General features: G+C 39.7%; 1 pseudogene; it reads left to right on the forward strand.

Annotated features, from left to right (window-relative positions):
- Positions 1–275: 275 nt before the first annotated feature.
- Positions 276–1,296, forward strand: LOC114887817 (annotated as a pseudogene).
- Positions 1,297–22,282: the final 20,986 nt, after the last annotated feature.

The following is a 22,282-nucleotide window of genomic DNA, read 5'->3' on the forward strand; positions in this document are numbered from 1 at the left end:
ATTACCTCCTGAACCACTCCCCCACTGTCGGTGGAAAAATTGTCTTCCACGAAACTGGCCCCTGGTGCCAAAACGTTAGGGACCGCTGTCTTAGAGGAACCATGTCCTGCAGCTTTGGGTGCCACCTGTTGTGCCAGGCGGATGCCACTGCACAAGAGGAGACACCATTTGAATTCTCTGTGAATGTTTGGAGGAGGAATGCCAGAGCTACCAGCTGAAAACTATCCAAACAAAAGATATATGTAGGCTGGGGACCCTGAATCACCTCCCCCAGGATGGACTTTCTGGTTCTCTTCTTGTTCTACCTGGCTTTGGTGCTGATTGGTGTTGTTACAATCTGCATCTGCTCAAAAACCCATTGCTTGAAAGGCCTGGTCAGAGGAGGAGCACAGATTCTTTTTCCTGTATGATTCCAGAATGCCTTTGGACAGCCATAGTAAGATTGCTTCATTACCACTTTCATACATGGAACCACACCTTCGTTATCCTGCATCTCATCTTGCAAGGGATAGTTTATGCCAAATACACCTGGGAAATATTTTGCCTTTGTCAAGAGCTGGAGTTCTCCTTGTATTACCTTTTTCTGCCTTATCTGCTGCTGGTTGTAAACCTGTTTTGTTTGTTTGTTTTTGCCCTAAGTTGTGTAACCAACCCTGGTACCATAACAAAAGCAAACGAATTACTGTTTCTTCAAGTTTATGAATTCGATGAAGTGATGTTCCCAAAGAACGTGAAGCGCTCCACATGTGATTTAAGGAAGCCAGCATGATCCAAGCACTGCAGCATGTATAACTGGTGTGTACATCAGTTTGACCATCACTGTGTGTGGGTGAACAACTGCATTGGGGCCTGGAACACCAGGTACTTCCTCTTCTTTCTCTTGATGGTGACAGCCTAAGCTGCCACCACGGCTGTGGAGAGCACTGTTTCTGGTCCAGTTGGTGGTGTCTGACTTGTACCTGGTGACTTAAGTTGATGACCTTGGACACTCGCAGGTTGTTGACACTGTCTTTCTTATTCAGCACCTGTTCCTGACCTTCCCAAGGATTGTCTTCTTGTTGGGGTTTGTTGTGGTGCTGAGCTTCCTCCTGGGGAGCTACCTGTGTTCTGTCTGTACTTAGCCGCCACAAGTGGTAGAGAGGTGACCGAGCCTGGTGCCGACATTGCTCCTAGATGGCCCGGCCCCCATCAGCAGAGCCCGAGATTTACCACAACATTCACTTCCATGGGCTTTGGAGTAACCTTCAAGAGATCTCTCTACCTGCTGCTGCACATTATGAAGGAAAGAAGAAATAAGGATGGGAAGAGTGTGAACTTACGGCTTCAGTCTCACACCTCAGCCCAGTCCAGGATAAACACAGAAATACAAAGACAAACCGGTCTCGATCTTAAAGAGTTATCCTCTTTCCCAGGGGGCACAAAATTCTGAATTGATGTGAGCTCACGAAAATATAGATGAACAGAAAAACAAACAAAAAAGACTAACCAATCAGTTTCTCTGTTGTTTCTCACACAACAGAGAATTCATCTGCATCATCTAGAAACATCATCAAATGGTTATGCTATAAAACCAAATTTCCAGTCACTGTTGCAACCACTTGGGAATATATTGTTGACTATGGGAAAGTCAGAAAAAAAAATCAGTAGACAGAGAAGAAAAACTAGAGAAACAGAGTAAGCAAAGCTAAAATTCTATCGTTACTTGGAATTCACTGTGGAGGCCAAGAAAGGATGTGTCCAGGTTATATAAACATGAGTGAACTTCTCCAGAAATGCGGATTACTTGATACTTTGCCAAGACAGCCCACTTGGGCTTCTCAGTGTAACCTCCCAAACTGCCAAACTATAATTTTCTAAAAGGTAAAATTATGACTCTCAAACAAACATAAAATAAACATATGTCAAAGAATTTGTTTATTCAATTAATTAATGAGTGTACTAGTAAGAGATTTTGGAGAATATATATGTGCAAATAGGAATATTGAAGTGATTTTGCTAATAAACGCAAAACTGGTTAAAATTTTATAGGTCAATTAAATATAAATTTTACATTTAAAAGTTTTATCTCTATGAGACAATATGCCATTGCATTCCTTTTTTTAAAATTGAAGTATGGTTGACATATAATATTATATTAGTTTCAGGTGTATAACATAATGATTTGACATTTATATACACTATGAATTGATCACCATGATAAGTCTAGTAACCATCTCTCACCATACAAAGTTATTAAAATATTATTGGCTATAATTCATATGCTGTACATTGTATCCCCTTGACATTTATTTTCTATCTGGAAGTTTTGTACCTCTTAATCCCCTGCACCTATTTGGTCCAAAGCCCCTCCCCCTCCTCTCTGGCAACCACCAGTTTATTCACTGTTTCTATGAGACTCTTTCATCATTTTTTTTTTTTTTTTTGCGGTATGCGGGCCTCTCACTGTTGTGGCCTCTCCTGTTGCAGAGCACAGGCTCCGGACGCGCAGGCTCAGGGGCCGTGGCTCACGGGCCTAGCCGCTCCGTGGCACGTGGGATCTTCCCGGACCGGGGCACGAACCCGTGTCCCCTGCATCGGCAGGCGGACTCTCAATCACTGCGCCACCAGGGAAGCCCCTCTTCATTAGTTTTTTTTTTAGAGTCTTTGCATTTCTATGGACAAGACTGTTTGCATTACTCTGGACTGGAAAAACTTAGATTGTTATCGGTTTTCTACAACTTAGTTTCTATCCCTAAACAGCTATGAAATAGATTAGTCAAGCAGACAGTGAAATAATCAAATACAACCAAATAATCCCTGGAGGATCAGCTAGATAACACTAAGGACAAGTCCACTGAAAGAATACTTAGTGCTCTCTTTTTTCTCGAATTTCAAGTCTCATAATTGTTCTTGAAATTTAAAATAAATAATGAAAAAAAGTTTCCAATATCAATTTATTAAGGCCTATATAATTAATTCTCTTTTTTTTCACACCACAACCCCCCACCCCCTGCCACTGTCCCCCCTTGGTGTCCATAAGTTTGTTCTCTACATCTGTGTCTCTATTTCTGAACAGCAAACCGGTTCATCTGTACCATCTTTCTAGGATCCACACATATGCGTTAATATATATACTTGTTTTTCTCTTTCTGACTTACTTCACTCTGTATGACAATCTCTAGATCCATCCACGTCTCTACAAATGACCCAATTTCATTCCTTTTTATGGCTGAGTAATATTCCACTGTATATATGTACCACACCTTCTTTATTCATTCATCTGTCATTGGCATTTAGGTTGCTTCCATGACTTGGCTCCTGTAAATAGTGCTGCAATGAACATTGGGGCGCATGTGTCTTTTTGAATTATGGTTTTCTCTAGGTATATGCCCAATAATGGGATTGCTGGGTCATATGGTAATTCTATTTTAAGTTTTTTAAAGAACCTCCATACTGTTCTCCATAGTGGCTGTATCAATTTACATTCCCACCAACAGTGCAAGAGGGTTCCCTTTTCTCCACACCCTCACCAGCATTTGTTGTTTGTAGATTTCTGATGATGCCCATTCTAACTGGTGTGAGGTGACACCTCACTGTAGTTTTGATTTGTATTTCCCTAATAATTAGTGATGTTGAGCAGCTTTTCATGTGCTTCTTGGCCACCTCTAAGTCTTCTTTGGAGAAATGTCTATTTATGTCTTCTGCCCGTTTTTGGATTGGGTTGTTTGTTTTTTTGATATTGAGCTGCATGACCTGTTTAAATATTTTGGAGATTAATCCTTTGTCCATTGATTCATTTGCAAATATTTTCTCCCATTCTGAGGGCTGTCTTTCATCTTGTTTATAGTTTCCTTTGCTGTGCAAAAGCTTTTAAGCTTCATTAGGTCCCATTTGTATATTTTTGGTTTTATTTCCATTTCTCTAGGAGATGGATCAAAAGAATCTTGCTGTGATTTATGTCACAGTGTCCTGCCTATGTTTTCCTCTAAGAGTTTTATAGCATCTGTACTTGCATTTAGATCTTTAATCCTTTTTGAGTTTATTTTTGTGTATGCTGTTAGGGAGTGTTCTAATTTCATTCTTTTACATGTAGCTGTCCAGTTTTCGCAGCATCACTTATTGAAGAGACTGTCTTTTCTCCATTGTATATTCTTGCCTCTTTTATCAAAGATAAGGTGAACATATGTGCTTGGGTTTATCTCTGGGTTATCTACCCTGTTCCACTAATCTATATTTCTGTTTTTGTGTCAGTACCATACAGTCCTGATTACTGTAGCTTTGTAGTATAGTCTGAAGTCTGGGAACCTGATTCCTCCAGCTCCGTTTTTCTTTCCCAAGATTACTTTGGCCATTGGGGTCTTTTGTGTTTCCATACAAACTGTGAAAATTTTTGTTCTAGTTCTGTAAAAAATGCCATTGGTAATTTGATAGGGATTGCATTGAATCTGTAGATTGCTTTGGGTAGGATAGTCATTTTCACAATATTGATTCTTCCAATCCAAGAACATGGTATATCTCTCAATCTATGGGTATCATCTCTAATTTCTTTCATCAGTGTCTTATAGTTTTCTGCATAAAGATTTTTTGTCTCCCTAGGTAGCTTTCTTCCTACGTATTTTATTCTTTGTGTAGCAATGGTAAATGGGAGTGTTTCCTAAATTTCTTTTCAGATTTTTCATCCTTAAAATATAGGAATGCAAGAGGTTTCTGTGCATTAATTTTGTATCCTGCAACTTTACCAAATTCATTGATTAGCTCTATGAATTCCTGGTGGCACCAGATTCCTGGTGGCATCTTTAGGATTCTTTATGTATAGTATCATGTCATCTACAAACAGTGACAGTTTTACTTCTTCTTTTCCAATTTGAATTCCTTTTACTTTTTTTCTTCTCTGATTGCTGTGGCTAGGACTTCCAAAACTGTGTTGAATAATAGTGGCTAAACTGGACATCCTTGCCTTGTTCCTAATCTTAGAGGAAATGGTTTCAGTTTTCCACCATTGAGAGTGGTATTTGCTGTGGATTGGTCGTATATGGCCTTTATTATGTTGAGGTAGGTTCCCTCAATGCCCACTTTCTGGAGAGTTTTTATCATAAATGGCTGTTGAATTTTGTCAAACCTTTTTCTGCATCAATTAAGATGATCATATGACTTTTATTTTTAATTTCTTAATATGGTGTATCACACTGATTGACATGCATGTATTGAAGAATCCTTGCACCCCTGGGATAAATCCCACTTGATCATGGTGTATGATCCTTTTAATGTGTTGTTGGATGCTGATTGCTAGTATTTTGTTGAGGATTTTCGCATCTATATTCATCAGTGATATTGGTCTGTAATTTTTTTTTTTTTAGTGTCTTTGGTTTTGGTATCAGGGTGATGATGACCTCATAGAATGAATTTGGGAGTGTGCCTTCCTCTGCAATATTTTGGAAGACTTTGAGAAGGATGGGTGTTAGCTCTTCTCTAAATATTTGATAGAATTCATCTGTGAAGCTATCTGGTCCTGGACTTTTTTTTGTTGGAAGATTTTTAATCACAGTTTCAATTTCACTACTTGTGATTGGTCTGTTCTTATATCCTATTTCTTCCTGGTTTAGTCTTGGAAGGATATACCTTTCTAAGAATTAGTCCATTTCTTCCAGGTTGTCCATTCTATTGGCATAGAGTTGCTTGTAGTAGTCTCTTAGGATGCTTTGTATTTCTGTGGTGCCTGTTGTAACTTCTCCTTTTTCATGTCTAATTTTATTTTTATTTATTTTATTATTTTTTTTTATTTTTACTTTATTTTTTAATTTTTTTGTTTTGCGGTACACGGGCCTCTCACTGTTGTGGCCTCTACCGTTGCAGAGCACAGGCTCCAGATGCGCAGGCTCAGCAGCCATGGCTCACGGGCCCAGCCGCTCCATGGCATGTGGGATCTTCCCAGACCGGGGCATGAACCCGTGTCCCCTGTATCGGCAGGCGGACTCTCAACCACTGTGCCACCAGGGAAGCCCCATGTCTAATTTTATTGACTTGAGTCCTCTCCCTCTTTTTCTTGATGAGTCTGGTTAATGGTTTATCAATTTTATTTATCATCTTCTCAAAGAACCAGCTTTTAGTTTTACTGATTTTGCTATTGTTTTCTTTATTTCTATTTCACTTATTTCTGCTCTGATCTTTATGATTTCTTTCCTTCTACTAACTTTGGGTTTTGTTTGTTCTTCTTTCTCTAGTTCCTTTATGTGTAAGGTTAGATTGTTTATTTGAGATTTTTCTTGTTTCTTGAGGTAGGCTTGTATTGCTATAATCTTCCCTCTTAGAATTGTTTTTGCTGCATCCCATAGGTTTTGGATCATTTTGTTTTCGTTTTAATTTGTCTCTAGACATTTTTTGATTTCCTCTTTGATTTCTTCAGTGATCTCTTGGTTATTTAGTAACGTATTGTTTAGCTTCCATGTGTTTGTGTGTTTTACGTTTCTTTCCCCTGTAATTGATTTCTAGTCTCATAGCAATGTGGTCAGGAAAGATGCTTGATATGATTTCAATTTTCTTCTATTTACTGAGGCCTGCTTTATGACCCAGTATGTGATCTATCCTGGAGAATGTTACATGTGCCCTTGAGAAGAAAGTGTAATCTGCTGTTTTTGGATGTAACATCCTATAAATATCAATTAAATCTATCTGGTCGATTGTGTCATTTAAAGCTTGTGTTTCCTTAATAATTTTCTGTTTGGATGATCTGTCCATTCGTGTAAGTGAGGTGTTAAAATCCCCCACTATTATTGTGTTACTGTCGATTTCCTCTTTTATAGCTGTTAGCAGTTGCCTTATGTACTGAGGTGCTCCTATGTTGGGTGGATAAATGTTTATAATTTTTATATCTTCTAGGAATATTCCCTTAGCATTATGTAGTGTCCTTCCTTGTCTTTTTTTTTTTTTCCCTAAGGTGACTTTTTTACATCTCTATTGGAGTATAATTGCTTTACACTGGTGTGTTAGTTTCTGCTTTATAACAAAGTGAATAAGCTATACATATACATATGTTCCCATATTTCTTCCCTCTTGCGTCTCCCTCCCTCCCACCCTCCCTATCCCACCCCTCTAGGTGGTCACAAAGCATCGACCTGATCTCCCTGTGCTATGCGGCTGCTTCCCACGAGCTATCTATTTTACATTTGGGAGTGTATATATATACATGTCACTCTCTCACTTTGTCACAGCTTACCCTTCCCCCTCCCCATATCCTCAAGTCCATTCTCTAGTAGATCTGCGTCTTTATTCCTGTCTTACCCCTAAGTTCTTCATGGCATTTTTTTCTTAAATTCCATATATATGTGTTAGCATACGGTATTTGTCTTTCCTTTCTGACTTACTTCACTCTGTATGACAGACTCTAGGTCCAACCACCTCATTACAAATAGCTCAATTTTGTTTCCTTTTATGGCTGAGTAATATTCCATTGTATATATGCGCCACATCTTCTTTATCCATTCATCCGATGATGGACACTTAAGTTCTTTCCATCTCCGGGCTATTGTAAATAGAGCTGCAATGAACATTTTGGTACATGACTCTTTTTGAATTATGGTTTTCTCAGGGTATATGCCCAGTAGTGGGATTTCTGGGTCATATGGTAGTTCTATTTGTAGGTTTTTAAGGAACCTCCATACTGTTCTCCATAGTGGCTGTACCAATTCACATTCCCACCAGCAGTGCAAGAGGGTTCCCTTTTCTCCACATACTCTCCAGCATTTATTGTTTCTAGATTTTTTGATGATGGCCATTCTGTCTGGTGTGAGATGATATTGTAGTTTTGATTTGCATTTCTCTAATGATGAATGATGTTGAGCATTCTTTAATGTGTTGGTTGGCAGTCTGTATATCTACTTTGGAGAAATGTCTATTTAGTCTTCTGCCCATTTTTGGATTGGGTTCTTTGTTTTTTTGTTATTGAGCTGCATGAGCTGCTTATAAATTTTGGAGATTAATCCTTTGTCAGTTGCTTCATTTGCAAATATTTTCTCCCATTCTGAGGGTTGTCTTTCGGTCTTGTTTGTGGTTTCCTTTGCTGCGTAAAAGCTTTGAAGCTTCATTAGGTCCCATTTGTTTATTTTTGTTTTTATTTCCATTTCTCTGTGAGGTGGGTTAAAAAGGATCTTGCTGTGATTTATGTCATAGAGTGTTCTGCCTATGTTTTCCTCTAAGAGTTTGATAGTTTCTGGCCTTACATTTAGGTCTCTAATCCATTTTCAGCTTTTTTTTGTATATGGTGTTAGGGAGTGATTTAATCTCATACTTTTATATGTACCTGTCCGGTTTTCCCAGCACCATTTATTGAAGAGGCTGTCCTTTCTCCACTGCACATTCCTGCCTCCTTTATCAAAGACAAGGTGATCATATGTGTGTGGGTTTATCTCTGGGCTTTCTATCCTGTTCCATTGATCTTTCTGTTTTTGTGCCAGTACCATACTGTCTTGATTACTGTAGCTTTGTAGTATAGTCTGAAGTCAGGAAGCCTGATTCCTCCAGCTCCATTTTTCATTCTGAATAATGCTTTGGCTATTCGGGGTCTTTTGTGTTTCCATACAAATTGTGAAATATTTTGTTCTAGTTTTGTGAAAAATGCCAGTGGCAATTTGATAGGGATTGCATTGGATCTGTAGATTGCTTTGGGTAATATAATCATTTTCACAATGTTGATTCTTCCAATCCAAGAACATGGTATATATCTCCATCTATTTGTATCATCTTTAATTTCTTTCATCAGTGTCTTATAATTTTCTGCTTACAGGTCTTTTGTCTCCTTAGGTTTATTCCTAGATATTTTATTCTTTTTGTTGCAATGGTAAATGGGAGTGTTTTCTTGATTTCACTTTCAGATTTTTCATCATTAGTGTATAGGAATGACAGATTTCTGTGCATTAATTTTGTATACTGCTACTTTACCAAATTCATTGATTAGCTCTAGTAGTTTTCTGGTAGCATCTTTAGGATTCTCTATGTAGAGTATCATGTCATCTGCAAACAGTGACAGTTTCACTTCTTCTTTTCCATTTTGGATTCCTTTTATTTCCTTTTCTTCTCTGATTGCTGTGGCTAAAACTGCCAAAACTATGTTGAATAAGAATGGTGAGAGTGGGCAACCTTGTCTTGTTCCTGATCTTAGTGGAAATACTTTCAGTTTTTCACCATTCAGGATGGTGTTGGCTGTGCGCTTGTCATATATGGCCTTTATTATGTTGAGGAAAAGTTCCCTCTATGCCTACTTTCTGCAGGGTTTTTATCATAAATGGGTGTTGAATTTTGTCAAAAGCTTTCTCTGCATGTATTGAAATCATCATATGGTTTTTTTCCATCAATTTTTTAATATGGTGTATCACTTTGATTGATTTGCATATATTGAAGAATTCTTGCATTCCTGGAATAAACCCCACTTGATCATGATGTATGGTCCTTTTAATGTGCTGTTGGATTCTGTTTGCTAGTATTTTGTTGAGGATTTTTTCATCTATGTTCATCAGTGATATTGGCCTGTAGTTGTCTTTCTTTGTGACATCCTTGTCTGGTTTTGCTATCAAGGTGATTGTGGCCTCATAGAATGAGTTTGGGAGTGTTCCTCTCTCTGCTATATTTTGTAAGAGTTTGAGAAGCATAGGTGTTAGCTCTTCTCTAAATGTTTGATAGAATTCGCCTGTGGAGCCATCTGGTCCTGGGCTTTTGTTTGTTGGAAGATTTTTAATCACAGTTTCAATTTCAGTGCTTGTGATTGGTCTGTTCATATTTTCTATTTCTTCCTGATTCAGTCTTGGCAGGTTGTGCATTTCTAGGAATTTGTCCATTTCTTCCAGGTTGTCCATTTTATTGGCATAGAGTTGCTTGTAGTAATCTCTCAGGATCTTTTGTATTTCTGCAGTGTCAGTTGCTACTTCTCCTTTTTCATTTCTAATTGTATTGATTTGAGTCTTCTCCCTTTGTTTCTTGATGAGTCTGGCTAATGGTTTATCAATTTTGTTAATCTTCTCAAAGAACCAGCTTTTAGTTTTATTGATCTTTGCTATTGTTTCCTTCATTTCTTTATCATTTATTTCTGATCTGATTTTCATGATTTCTTTCCTTCTGCTAACTTTGGGGGTTTTTTGTTCTTCTTTCTCTAATTGCTTTAGGTGCAAGGTTAGGTTGTTTATTCGAGATGTTTCCTGTTTCTTAAGGTAGGATTGTATTGCTATAAACTTCCCTCTTAGAACTGCTTTTGCTGCATCCTGTAGGTTTTGGGTCATCGTGTCTCCATTGTCATTTGTTTCTAGGTATTTTTTTATTTCCTCTTTGATTTCTTCAGTGATCACTTCGTTATTAAGTAGTGTATTGTTTAGCCTCCATATGTTTGTATTTTTTACAGATCTTTTCCTGTAATTGATATCTAGTCTCATAGCGTTCTGGTCGGAAAAGATACTTGAAACAATTTAAATTTTCTTAAATTTACCAAGGCTTGATTTGTGACCCAGTGTATGATTGATCCTGGAGAATGTTCCATGAGCACTTGAGAAAAATGTGTATTCTGTTGTTTTTTGATGGAATGTCCTATAAATATCAATTAAGTCCATCTTGTTTAATGTACCATTTAAAGCTTGTGTTTCCTTATTTATTTTCATTTTGGATGATCTGTCCATTGGTGAAAGTGGGGTGTTAAAGTCCCCTAATATGAATGTGTTACTGTCGATTTCCCCTTTTATGGCTGTTAGTATTTGCCTTATGTATTGAGGTGCTCCTATGTTGGGTGCATAAATATTAACGATTGTTATATCTTCTTGGATCGATCCCTTGATCATTATGTAGTGTCCTTCTTTGTCTCTTGTAATAGTCTTTATTTTAAAGTCTATTTTGTCTGATATGAGAATTGCTACTCCAGCTTTCTTTTGGTTTCCATTTGCATGGAATATCTTTTTCCATCCCCTTACTTTCAGTCTGTATGTATCTCTATGTCTGAAGTGGGTCTCTTGTAGACAGCATATATATGGGTCTTGTTTTTGTATCCATTCAGCCAATCTGTGTCTTTGGGTGGGAGCATTTAGTCCATTTACATTTAAGGTAATTATCGATATGTATGTTCCTATTCCCATTTTCTTAATTGCTTTGCTTTCTTTATTGTTGGTCTTTTCCTTCTCTTGTGTTTCTTGCCTAGAGAAGATCCTTTAGCATTTGTTGTAAAGCTGATTTGGTGGTGCTGAACTCTCTCAGCTTTTGGTTGTCTATAAAGGTTTTGTTTTCTCTATCAAATCTGAATGAGATCCTTTCCGGGTAGAGTCATCTTGGTTTTAGGTTCTTCCCTTTCATCACTTTAAATATATCATGCCACTCCCTTCTGGCTTGTAGAGTTTCTGCTGAGAAATCAGCTGTTAACCTTATGGGAGTTCCCTGGTATGTTATTTGTCATTTTTCCCTTGTTGCTTTCAATAATTTTTCTTTGTCTTTAATTTTTGTCAGTTTGATTACTATATGTCTCAGTGTGTTTCTCCTTGGCTTTATCCTGCCTGGGACTCTCTGCACTTCCTGGACTTGGTTGGTTATTTCCTTTCCCATGTTAGGGAATTTTTCAACTATAATCTCTTCAAATATTTTCTCGAGTCCTTTCTCTCTCTCTTCTCCTTCTGGGACCCCTATAATGCAAATATTGTTGCATTTAATGTTGTCCCAGAGGTGTCTTAGGGTGTCCTCATTTCTTTTTATTCTTTTTTCTTTATTCTTTTCCATGGCAGTGCATTCCACCATTCTGTCTTCCAGGTCACTTATCCATTCTTCTGCCTCAGTTATTCTGGTATTGATTCCTTCTAGTGTATTTTTCATTTTAGTTATTGTATTGTTCATTTCTGTTTGTTTGTGTTTGTTCTGTAATTCCTGTAGGTCTTTGTTAAACATTTCTTGCATCTTCTAGATCTTTGCCTCCATTCTTTTTCCAAGGTCCTGGATCATCTTCACTATCATTATTCTGAATTCTTTTTCTGGAAGTTTGCCTATCTCCACTTCATTTAGTTGTTTCTCTTGGGTTTTATCTTGTTCCTTCATCTGGTACATAGCCTTCTGCCTTTTCATCTTGTCTATCTTTCTGTGAATGTTGTTTTTGTTTCACAGGCTGCTGGATTGTAGTTCTTCTTGCTTCTGCTGTCTGCCCTCTGGTGGATGAGGCTATCTGTAATTAATTCTTTTTTCAGCTGGATTTTGAGCCTGCAGTCTGCTTTCATATATCTATCTGGGTTAAGAAAATCTATACAGGTACGTTATAAGCATTCCATTAGGGTTAGCCATAATTTGAATGTTATTTCTAATATTAGTTCCTAATATTATGGTGGAAATTTGAATTTGTTTTCCTTTTGAAGTAATTTTTACAAATAAAATCAACATAAATAAAGTTCAAATTAAATACAAGACAGTTTTCTAGGTCAAAACACTGCTTTATCCTTCCATCTTGCCAGACACTATTCTTCAGAAAGTTGGTTACTGGGTAGAGCTACTGAGAGGTGGAATATTTGAGAAAGGACACTTCCTGGAGCGGGACTTTTGAAGACAGCTGATGTGGCCTCTGGAAGTTCACTGAGCACCTAAAGGAGTGCTTGGCATCTGCTCCTTCAGAGCTGGGAAAATGCAGGCAGGTCCAGAGCCTCCAGGCAGGAACTAGCAGTTATTCCCTTGTCTATATTTACCCAGCAACCAGGCTTTCAACCCACACTTGACAGGTATTTGGAGATATGTCTCTTGCTGAAGTGGTACAATGCCAGTATAATTGGCCAAATAAGAATTTTTCCATTAAGTATTTTTGGGTACAACCAGCTTTATCAAAAGCATAAGATACCCTTGGAATCTGAAGCTTTTACCCTTGAAATTTCAGCTTTCTGCAAGCAGAGAATGTCCAAGGTCATGGCTTCATTATTTTGCTAAGGGAAAAACTGGGTGCAGTGGCACTGTGAGGATGGTGTGCACGAGAGGAGCACTTGAGCACTAGATCCTGGTAGCCACCGGGCATCTGCATTATAGCGTGGCTTACCAATCAATGTCCTTCACCAGTGTCAAGGTTCTGCTGGATTTTTAAACTACCTATCATATGCTCTATACTCCAGGGAGTAGAAGAATATAAACATATAAGACATTCTCTTTGCCATCAAAGAATATTTATTTTCATTAGACAGACAAGATGGAGTTAATAAGATGGCCAACAACACCCAAGATAACATGACTAAGAGCTGAAGGAGTTCTATAAGAAAATGCCAGAAAGTCAAGGGACCTGTGAGTAGTTACAGAGGAGCGAGGTTTTGAATCCCATCCTGAAAAAATATATAGAATTGGGGCAGATGAGAAAGGAAGGGAGGGTGGGGGAGGATTCCAGCAAAAGGGGAAGTTGGAATAGGAAGATAGTACCAGTTAAAGGAACTAATTTAGAATGTGTATGGTGTAGAGGACAGAAAAAAAAAAGCCTTTGGTGGCAGAGTTAATAAAAAGAAAAATTTTTCATAGGAGAATAGAGGAAAATAGCATTGAGTGACTTCGTGTTATGCCAGACATTTTTACATCATTATTCCACATAATCTTTCTTTTAAGATAAATCTACATGAAGAAAAATCACTATCATCCCCATTTCACAGATGAATATGCAAATGAGACTCAAGGAGTAAAGTAACTTGACCAGCTGGGATTTACAGCCAAGTCTTCTGACTCTCAACTTTTCTGATGATAGGCAGTACTTTTTCTAATTGCACCTCATGGAGAAGGCAAGACTTGAGCTAGTCCCCTAAAAACAGGTACGTATTTGAAGTACTAGTTATTAAACTACTGAGTGGCAGGAACCCATTGCCCAGCATCTAGTAGATGCTAAATAAATATTCATTAGATGAGTGAATAAATTAATAAATACATAAGCAGAGAACACATTCTGGGAACGGAAATGGTTTAAAAAGACAATAAGGAGAAATTATATAACTTTTTATGAGAATTATGAGTTCAGACTTATATTGGGCTATGTTATGAAAGATCCAGGAGATCAAGCTGAAGAACTGGACTTTATTCAATGAAGAATGCAGGTTGCAAAACGGAATTTTTTTTAATGGAGCAACAGAGGAAACGGGGTATTTTAAATAATGGTTGTTGGTTTGTTACTGAGTCCAAGCTCGTTCTGCTTGCTGCACGACAGGCCAGTAAATCGGGAGATGAGGTGTTGAGGCAAGGAATACAGCTTTATTTGGAAAGCCCGCAGACCAAGAAAATGGCAGACTAGTATCTCCAAAAAACCATCTTGTCGGGATTTGATGTCAATTTCTTTTATAGAACAGAGACGGGGAGGAGATGAGGAAGGAAAGTAAAAAAGGCATAAGATTTGCAAATGTCCCCTAGAATGGCCAGCCTCGGTGAGGGGATGTGTTAATATCTTCTTTCTTGCAGCCAACCACAGGTGGACAGGGTCAGGATGCTTCCCTGAACAAAGGCATGTTGGTTTAACATTCAGGCAAAGGGGCAGTGTTCCCCTGAGGCAGGCCATTATGTATAGACAGTATCCTTTTAGAGAACAAAAGCAGTGGAAAGCAAAGGTTAAAGTAAAAGAAACAGATCCAACATGTAGTCAGATTTGGTTCTTCCCTGTTACAGGTTCACAACCTCAGGAGTTCCCTGGGTGAAAATTGAAACTGGCTCCCACACACGGAAAGCAAAGAGAGACTGAAGAAAGGAAGATCACTCCAGACTGGTAGGTGGCAGATTTGATAAGCAAGGGAACTTACATACGAGGCTTGTCTTGGGCGACCGCAAGGTGAGTAGATCTCTGCACCTGCCCCCAGAACCTTGTTTATACAGAGGTCTTAACTGGGTTCAGTCAAACTCACATATCCAGTCCACGTGATCTCAACAACACAGGCTCTCTCAAGGCTGCATCCTTGAAAATGGCTCCAGCATTGGGAGCAGTGGGCAGAACATACATTCCAGGGATAGGGGAGGAGTGAGGATCCTCTGATTGCCCAGGTCCAGTTCACAGGTCAACCAGCAGTCATGTCCTCTCATGACCTCCTCCAACAATGGTTTAAACTAAGTTGCCATTGCATTGACTGAGAGGAACAATTGTTTATGTACCTTATGTAAATATCATGGACTTTTATATCTAGAGGAGGAGAAGGACAAGGAGGACAAGAAGAAGAAAAGAAAGAAGGAGGAGGGGGAAGAGAAGGAGGAGGAGAAAGAGGATGATGAGAAAGAGAAGGAGGAGGAGAAAGAGGATGATGAGAAAGAGGAGGAGGAGAAGGAAGGTGGGGAGGAAGAAAAAGAGGAAGAGAAGCAACAGCATGAGACAAACCACTTGCTTCTCTTTGGAAGATATTATTACAGACATACTCAACAGATGTAAAATAACTCTGAGAAGTTGCTTATATAAGCTTATAAATGCTTACCCTCAAGTTCTGTATGCATGTCATCAGACTGGTAGCAAGCAGATCCCAGACCGGCATTGCCCTGTGGAGCACATTTTGGGTAGCCCTGGTCCATAGAATGGAGCCATTCAAAATGATGTGCCTTAAATTCAAACTTTTTATCATATCAACAATGTCATTCAGCAAGTTTTCAAACTAAAAGTCATCTGTAAAGTATGTCATAATATATGTTTATATTTATGAGATATCTAAAAACATTACAGAGGAGATACAAAGGAAGAGGGAAAGTGGTAGGAAGAGAAGTAGAATGAGCCAACAATTTCATAATTACACCCAAATGTATTTCAATAAGGCTTTATTCATAAAACATTACAACCAAGTGTGAAAATTCTACTGAGGAGAGAATAAGAGAACATTGAGTATAATTTCACCAAGTAAGAGTTTGATGAGAGTTTAGTTTTTACACAAGTAATAATGTCCTCAACGGTGAAAAGTGTCAAGCATTTCAATGTGACATTTGTCACACCGAGAAACTCTGCTAGTGGCCTAGCATCATGGGACTTACTCTTGTCTATTTGAGGAAGTCAGCCAATTCCAAGTCAATTTCAAGTCAACCCAAGATGTAACTATTCTTCTAATAACAGAGCCCCAAATTCCAAAACATGACCATGTGACTAACCTAACCACAGAATGCCAAAAACTTCAAGCCAGTAAGGCTCAGGAATTTAAGTACCAAAGAGTACCAAACCACAGCATTATTAATAAAATATAAAACAGTCCTCAAGTTATACTTAGGTTGTATTTCAAAACTTTGTTAGTTGGTTCTTTAGAACTCAGAACATATTTCCCAAGACAGTGATCTTTTAAACTAACAAAAGACTATATACCTTTGAGTAGAATTGGTGGTTCATAATCTATGTATATGTTCAGCTTTAATATATTATACCAAAAAATTATCTTCAAGAGGGGTTGTCCTAATGTACACTCCAGCCAGCAGTGTGTGAGTTCCAGTGAATAATCTTTTTTTTGCTGTACGCGGGCCTCTCACTGTTGTGGCCTCTCCCGTTGCAGAGCACAGGCTCCGGACGCGCAGGCTCAGTGGCCATGGCTCACGGGCCTAGCCGCTCCGCAGCATGTGGGATCTTCCCGGACTGGGGCATGAACCCGTGTCCCCTGCATCGGCAGGCGGACTCTCAACCACTGCGCCACCAGGGAAGCCCGAATAATCTTTTCTTATTGAGCATTTAGTATGTGCCAGACACCGTGTAAGTGCTTTTCATGTGTAGTTTTATTTGATCTTCACAACAACTCAGTGAGGTGGGTATTACTGTTTCTCTATTTCTAGGTTAGGTGAACTTGCCCCAGTCATATAGCTAAAAAGAGGCAGAGCCAGGATTGGAGCCCATGTCCAATGCTGTAAGCCACTAAGGCTTCCCTGAGAAAGACTTCAGTGCATCCAGAGCAAACACATATGAAAAATACCCCCCAATGCAGTAAAGGAAGAGCTGCATTTAGTTCTGCACATCAGTCAACTGTCAGCTCTGCATGCGGATACGCCTGAGGGCTGATGGGAGCAGACACAAGCCTTCCAGATACAGTTAGCATGGGAAGATGATTCAGAGATTTGGAAAGAGGGGAAGGATGGCTTAGGTAAGGCTGGGAGGTGGAAAACACACAAGTGAGGTCAAGAGCTCTGTGATTGGGCCTTCCCTGGTGGCGCAGTGGTTAAGAATCCGCCTGCCAATGCAGGGGACACGGGTTCGATCCCTCGTCTGGGGAGATCCCACATGCCGCCGAGCCCATGTGCCACAACTGCTGAGCCTGCACTCTGGAGCCCGCGAGCCACAACTACTGAGCCCACGTGCTGCAACTACTGAAGCCCATGTGCCTGGAGCCTGTACTCTGCAACAAGAGAAGCCACCGCAATGAGAAGCCCGCGCACCACAACGAAGACCCAACGCAGCCAAGAAAAAAAAAAAGAGCTCTGTGACTGGTATTGCTCTGTGCTCTGCACTTGCAGCCTCATGCATATACGACTTCCTGAGAAGTGAGTTGTCTGACTTTCTGGAACTTTCCCCAGAATAATACAGACTCCACGATTCTGAATGAAAAAGTGATTTTCACACACATTTCACCTTGGGGAGAAAATTTCTGTTATCTCTTCCTGGAATTCCACCCTTTGTTCTTTGGTTCTGTTTGTTGTTTCTAAGTGGAATTTTCTTCCTCTCTTTCTCATTCCCCTGGTGCTGGTCTATCCTCCCACTCTGATGGGAATTCCTCTTAAAATTCCGGCAGTCTCTTTGATGAGCTGAGCCTGGTAAAGCCTGGGAAGTGCGCTCTGAGCCTCTGGCTGTCTGACCACCTTCCCACAACCCACAAGTGGAGTGTGTCTGTGCACAGATCATCGGTTATCTTCCCCTCTTTGAGATTCAAGTTGGCCTGGCCTTACTCTCTGGGTGGACATGTGTCTGAGCCAGCTCAGAGTACTGCATTTTCAGTCCAAATTTCCACCTCTGAGGTCACAATTTTCACTATCTAAATACAAAAATGAGAGCCCCCTTTCTGCACTGAGTTTATCACCAGTCAGATCCTCTGAGAGTTTCCATGCTGGGGGGATGCTTGCATTCTCTCTCGTCTCTTATTTGTTCCATCATCTTTTCTCCAAGCTCCTCCTCAGATCATCATTATGGTCATCTGTGCCTTGTCACCCTCCCTGGGCCTGCTGTCCCCTTCAGCATGAACACAGCCCCTCTTCCCCATGCCCCAGGTCATCACAATCACAGAGTTGATGTGAGTAGCAGGTTTAAGGAGAAGATTAGAGCACAGAAGAGGAAATAACTTACAACTGATTTATTAAGGCTCTCTTGTAACATTTCCTGACCATATCAGCCCGATATCCTTTCCTGGCTGTTTCTCTTCTCAGACCCTTATCCTCAACATCTGTGGTACTCTTCCCTCTCCTCTTGCCTGTATTTTCCCTTATGCTTTCCCAAGTTCAGAGGCCTTTGAACACTTCCTGGGGACCACCAGGAAAAATAGGAAATTCCTATTACTTTATTACACAGATCGATTTACTGATAGTTCCCTTTGCCTCCAGTTCCCATTTCATAATCTTGAACTTTCAGAATCAAAATATCATAAGTGGTATCCTTAAAAGAAAACTATGCATTCTAGGCTTCCAACTTCGGCAGCAGCCCAGATCTCTGAACTTTTTAAACAACTTCAAAGCTTCTGACTCAGGTTTTACTAGTTTCATGGTGAAAGCACCTGTGCTTTCCTCTTCCGGGAGTCTGTAGGTGGAAGGAGAGCAGTTCTCAAGCTAGTCTCTCCCTTACTTGGTCAAACATCATAGCCGGGGCTTTTTTCTGCTCTTTCATGGGTAAAAGTACTTCTCGAGGACATGGTCTCTTAGAGATGAATCATGTCTCTGGCATCAGACAAAAGCTCAAGTTAAGGATTGGCCACATCAAAGGATGCACAAAATTCTCCTCTCCACTATTCCCACCAGGAAAATAAGGCACCTCTAGATATGCAGCCAACACAAATAGGCAGCAAACACATGGAGAGTCAAACTGAAGAACAAACTCTTGTCGTATACAAAAGAATATTCCAGAGATCTGAAACACAGTTCTAACTTCAAGGTGCATAATATTTACACATCAGATATTTAGGTCCTATTTCCTGTGGTCCCTGTGAAAGAAGCTTTTTTGTTCCCCTACTCTATGCCAAGAGTGTAATTCTCAGAATGGTCCTGGGATTTGGGGTTATTACTCTCACCTAACAAGCAGTGTAACTGAGGCCCACAGAGGTTAAGATTTTTGCCTAATTTAATACAAATTAGTGCCAGAAGAATGGTTAAAATCTTGTTCTTCAGATTCCAAGTCCCTAGCAATTTGTGTTTCCCCAAAATACAGAAGATACTAAGTCAAACATCCAAGTGGCAATCTACCTCATAGTGTTTGCTTCTTGCCTCAAATCCTCCAAAAACTACATCAAATGAGGGGACATAAGGGGCAATGAGAAAATAAAATATGAAGACAGCTTTCTAAGGCAGCAGAGAGGAACATGAAAAAGGAATACAACATTAAATATGTCAGCCTCTGTTTATTAAGTATACTGGTAGCCTATTAATTGATAAAAGTATCTGAATTATTAATTATTCTTTGGAGAAATCTATTTGTTTACTGCTCTGCCTCTCCAGGATAGGGAGAACACCATTTTTTTTTTTTTAAATAACAAAATGCTGGAAAGTTTTAGCTTCAGGAATCTTATGAAGGAAGGGCAGGATTTCCAGCCCAAGTCTCATAGCCTGAGTGAGGAGAATACAAAGTGAAAAATGAGAAGTATCAGTACACAGGGGTTGTATTTTTCTAATTGGTAACCCAAGACAAGGCAGTTTCAAACTCTCCCAGACAAACTGTTAAAGGTCCAGACACAAACAGGATTTGGGAGCATGAGAGAGCAGCCCACAGGCTGTCTGGATCCCATTGGAGCTACTGTTGTCAACGTACTATCATTATAAGGGGTTCATGCTTCACTGCGGAAGGGCCCTGGGTGACATCTGTCCCACCCTCTCTCGTTGTTCACCAAGCAATGAAGATTAGATATTACACCTGCAAACCCACAGGTTGTTAGAGTCTAGAACTCAGACCCCACCTAAATTCCCAGAACCCAAAAGTGAAAAGATGAATTGCTACGTGGGTGGAGGTGGAAGGGAAAGTGGCAGTGGCTGCAGCAGGAGCTCACAGCTCTAGAGAGCCCTGTTGATCAATGTGCTCTCTCCCACCTTTACCTTTCTGATGACACACATCTCACAAGCCTCAGTTTTCTCATCTGCATAATGGGAATCACGAGTCCAGTGTATATTCATCTTTTCATATGCCTGTTGGCCATTTGTATATCTTCTTTTGAGAAATGCCTACTTAGGTCAAGTAGACTAATTTAGGAACCAGTGTACTGGTAAAACTAAACTGTATTTTTAACATTGCTTCTCTTTATTGGGCAAAGGAAATTTTCTTTCAAGTATAAAAGTGAAGTGAAAACATAGGGAGTGTAGTGGAAGAAATATTTTCTGAAATTTATTTTTGTTTCTTTTCCTTCAAAACCCCCCATTTTGTTATCCTAGGCTATTTGGAGCATGTATCTGCCGGGAAGAGATTGTGATATCCCTGAAATGTAACAAGGAAAATTTCAGGTTCTAAAATTTAAAATAGCAATATGAGCCAGGCTACTGTCTTCATAGAGGCTTCTCAGAGTTCCCATATTTCTCTGCACTGCCGTATCCACAACTGACCTAAATTAAAGGACCAAAAGCCCCCAAGATCTCAGTTACTTATCACATGAAAGTTTACTCCTTGCTCAGATGAGATCTACTATGGTCCAGTTGCTCTCCAGGGCAGCTGCCTTCTCAGTAATTCCAGTCTGCTTCCATCATGTGGTTCCACCATCTCAATACAGGGCTTAATCATCTTTTCAGCCAAGCATCTCACTGCCATCCTCCACTGAGGATCCAGAGTTCAGTCTCTCAGCTTCAGTTTTCCAAAGAATATACTACCACAGAGTTGCCTAGCTGCATGGTGATAGGGAGGACACATGGGCTTTTGCTACTCCTCAATGAGAACTTCAAAGAAGCCTTACTTTTTCATTGCTCCTGCCTGTAGTTTTACATGGTGCTTCAAATTCCAGAATCTTACTGAAATTCTGTAGGGGACAGCTGGAGGGAAGAGAAATGTGGTTTGATTCTCCAAAATGTTTCCTTCTGCATCCAAACTATCATTTTCAATTTCCAAAATTTATTCTGAGTTTGGCCACTTCTGTGCATTCTCAACACTATGGCCTAAGTCAGTAACCATCGATTCTCACCTGAATTACTTAGATGTTCTACTTACTTCTCCTGCCCCCAAGGGGTCCACAGAACAATTAAGGTGATTAAATATACAAATTATATCATGTCAAGTGCTGTTTTAAACTTCCAATGCCTTCTCATTTCAAGCTGAAAAAACTCAAATATTTAACATGAGCTACAAGATGCTGCCTCTCCCTTCTCTAGCCCCAGATACAAATGAGCTTCCTCTTTATCCACACAAAAGCAACAAGCTCTATGTTAGGGCTGGAACTCAGACTTGAACTTTTAAACAAACGAGGCGGTATCTTCTCCAGGCTTGTCAATCCACCAGAAGGACTCCACTCTTGTCAGCATTTTGGAGCCAAAGGAAATCCACTATTTCCCAGAGGAGATGGCTCTCTGAGCCAAGTCCTGCCTCAGCCTGCAGCTCTGTGAGTTTCCTCTGCTGGGGGTATAAGTGCCTGAGACCTCTCCAGACTCCCAGGCTTGAGTGCATGGGTGGCTTCTCACCTCACTGTAGCAGAAAGTCTCTTCATGGAAGTTTCCAAGCCAAACCTAAAGAAAGTACAAAATATTGAAAATAAGTGGATGACAAAACAAACTGATTTAACATCAAGTAAAAGAAAACTGTATAGCAATCTTAATTTCAAAGTTTGAATTTAAGGGCAAAAAGTACACTCTTTTGGTAGGCATGTAAACTGGTGCAGCTATGGTGCATACTATGGAAAACAGTATGGAGGTTCCTCAAAAATTGTAACTAGAACCACCATATGATGCTGCAGTCTCACTTCTGGGTATATAGCTAAAGGAAATACAAACAGAATATCAAGGAGCTATCTGCCCTCCCACATTCACAATGGATAAGATATGGAAACAAACAACATGTCCAGCGATGTCTGAATGGATACAGAAGATGTGGTACATAGATAAAATGGAATACTACTCAGCCATAAAGAGAATGAAATTTTGTCATTTGCAACAATATGGATGGTCTTGGAGGGTATTATGTCCAGTAAAATAAGACAGAGAAAGACAAATATGGCATGGTATCACTTATATGTGGAATGTTAAA

The sequence above is a fragment of the Monodon monoceros genome, unplaced genomic scaffold (genome assembly GCF_005190385.1).
Source record: "Monodon monoceros isolate NGI ecotype Baffin Bay Population unplaced genomic scaffold, NGI_Narwhal_1 Super_Scaffold_7, whole genome shotgun sequence".
Lineage (NCBI taxonomy): Eukaryota > Metazoa > Chordata > Mammalia > Artiodactyla > Monodontidae > Monodon > Monodon monoceros.